At 48.4% G+C, this 3,065-nt stretch overlaps 1 pseudogene; it reads left to right on the forward strand.

The window, feature by feature from the left end:
- Nucleotides 1-546: 546 nt before the first annotated feature.
- On the forward strand, nt 547-2,330 carry LOC104860315 (annotated as a pseudogene).
- The last annotated feature ends 735 nt before the right edge of the window (nt 2,331-3,065 follow it).

The following is a 3,065-nucleotide window of genomic DNA, read 5'->3' on the forward strand; positions in this document are numbered from 1 at the left end:
ATCAGAAAAGAACCTTTGCAAGACACATCAGAGTAAAAAATCCCAGAGGTCAAACACAAGAACAAAATATCAAAAGCTTTCTGAGAAAAGCAGCAAATCACTTATTTTGAAAGTAAACCCATTAGAGTTATAGCAGACTTCTGAACATGAAATTTAAAGGCAAGAAGAGGGTGGAGTGAAGTGTTTCAAACCTAAAAGAAAACAACTTTAAACCAATATTGATATATCCTATAAAATTATCTATCCCACTACATTAAGGGAGAAACATGATTGTTTAATGACACAAAGCACCTAGACAAATTCATGACCACCAAACCTGCATTCCAAAAAACTCTCAAGCATATCCTCCAAAGAGTCAATGATGCATGCAGATGTCCGTGTCTGCAGCCCAGCCAGCAAGCCCCTCCACCAGCTGGTCATGGAGCAACTTCTCAGAGCTGGGGGCGCAGTGAGGCTAGAGGCATGGAGGCCTGGCTAGCGGCAGTGGAGCAAAGCCCTGCAGTGAGCAGCGGTGGCGGGAGCAAGAGCCACCTGGGATGTTCAGTCATGAAACTGGTGCACACTGAGCACATCCAGATGGGAGTGCCCTGCTACCTCGAGCACTGACAGTAAGTGGACTCGGATGCCCCTGAAGCAAGGCCTGCATCTGTCTCAGACAGCTGATGAGATGGTAGCCAACCTCACAGTCCAGTCAGAATCTGGTTGTGCCAACATAGTATCTGCAACCCCTTGCCAGTCAGAACCCCAACAATATGAAGTACAGTTTGGACGACTGTGGAATTTTTCACTGATTTTGATTCCCAGTACAGCCATAAAGTTATGCCTCTCCTCTACCCACTATTTGTCTACCATCATCTCAGCCTGGTCCAGAACTGCCCAAAAAGCACAGTGGAAAGTTTCTACAGCAACTTTCATGGAATGGTCCTGCAGAATGCAAGCCAGAAGGATGCTATTGAGCAACTGCAGAACACTCAGACCATCCAGGACATCCTGTCCAATTTCAAGCTTCATGCATTCCTAGATAACAACTACATGGTCCATCTGGAGGAAGACAACTACAACTACGTGATCTGCTACCTCCAAAATGACAACAACACTGCCCTGTGCAAGATCCTCACCTTACATATCCACCTGAATGTACAGCCTGCCAAGAGAACAGACTACCAGCTCTATTCCAGTGGTGGCTGCTCCCACAGTGAGAGCAGCAGCCTGGAGCGCCCCACCCCCAGTGTGCCCAGCCCCATTCTCCAAAATGAGGCTGCCCCGGGGTCTTATAAGAGAGCATCAAAAGTCAAGGATGTCCCCCTCACCATTTGCTTCTATGCCTTCTACAACACAGAGCAGCTGCTAAACACGGCAGAAATTGCCCCTGAAACCAAGCTGCTTGCTGCTGGGTTTGACAACTCCTGCATAAAACTCTGGGGTCTGTGGTCCAAGGAGTTGAAATTAGAGCCCCTCCTTGTAGACACATCGTATATGCACTTGGCTTGTGATACTCTGGAGGAAGAGGAGGATGAGGAGGACAGCACAGGCACAGAGATGACTATCCTGTGGGGACACTGGACCAATGCACAGTACATGTTTCCTGGAGGATGGCTCAGAGTTGCTCTCTTATTCTGAAGACATGTCCATCTGGTACTCTGGGGAGTTTCACCAACACTATACTGTACCAAGGACATGCCTACCCTGTGTAGGACCTGGACATAAGCCTATAAAGCCTGTTCTTTGCCAGTGGGTCCCATGACTAAATCACCAGGTTGTGGTCCTTCAATTGGACGTACTTACTAAGGATATATGCAGGACACCGGGCAAACGCGGACTGTGTCAAATTCCACCATAACCCTAACTATTTAGCCACAGGCTCAATGGACAAATCTGTCTGGCTGTGGAGCTCCCAGCAGGGAAACTCAGTGAGGCTCTTCATAAGGCACCATGCTCCTGTGCACTCTCTCTCTCTCTCTCACTCGCTCACTCTCTCTCTGGCTTTCTTTCCCAAGGGGAAGTACTTGGCATCTGCTGGCAAGGACCAGTGGTTAAAACCATAGGATCTGGTCTCTAGGACCCTTTTTAAAGAGCTGAGAAGCCACACAGACAGTATCACCTGCCTCACCCTCAGCCCTGACAGTGACCCAGTGGCCTCTGCCTCCATGGACAACTCAGTGTGGATCTGGGACCTCCAGAAAACATGCTGTAGCATTCCCACAGATGTCTCCTCCAGAGAGCTCATGGGTGTCTACACTGGGCAGATGAGCAGTGTCCTGAGCATGCAGTTCATGACCTGCAACCTGCTTCTTATGACCAGGATCACACAGGAGAATCAGGAACATTGATTCTTACCTTGGCTGAAATGGACTGGGCTGTGTTGAGAGGCATCATGGACATGCTGAGTAAATTACTGAAAGACTGTGAAAGAGCCCTCCCCTGATGCAGCCTCATTGTCATGGGACTCAGTCAGGGATGGGCCATGGCTCAGTGCTGCCTGGACTCAAAATGAGCAGTGGGATGCTCTGAGGTCAGTGGCATGTTCCCAGAGCACCCTTGGGACCCTGTGTGCTAGCACCTTCTCATTTACATCTTGTCCTCCTCCCAGTCTGCTTCTTGAGGGCATTTGCCAAATGCTCTCCACAGCACCCCAGATACCCTCAGTTGGGCCACCATTGAGGAGAGAATTGGGAACAGAACTGAGAAAGGGAAGGATGATCCTTTTCCTGAATGGTAGACCTAGGGTTTTTATTATTGTTATGATGGTGATGATGATTGCAAAGAAGAAAGCTAGCACTGGCAGAAGGAACCATCTCTACTTTCATCTTACAGTTTGACTCCTGGCCCTGGCTGTGATACTTGGAATTCTGAGCTTCAGGGAATCCAGAGATTTTGATGGCACAGTGTAACAAGAGACAGGGAAATACTGAGTGCACACTGAGCACACCAAGCAGTATGTTCATGGAAGTTGGTGGATGGATTGACTGAGAACACTGGTTCCTTGCAGTTATGATGGGAAAGATTTTTTCTTGGCTGCATGTATATCAATAGTTCTCTCCCCTGAAAAGAAAGCTTATGGTAGG

Source organism: Fukomys damarensis, unplaced genomic scaffold, assembly GCF_012274545.1.
Source record: "Fukomys damarensis isolate Sample0158 unplaced genomic scaffold, DMR_v1.0_HiC HiC_scaffold_39, whole genome shotgun sequence".
In the NCBI taxonomy this organism is placed as follows: Eukaryota; Metazoa; Chordata; class Mammalia; order Rodentia; family Bathyergidae; genus Fukomys; species Fukomys damarensis.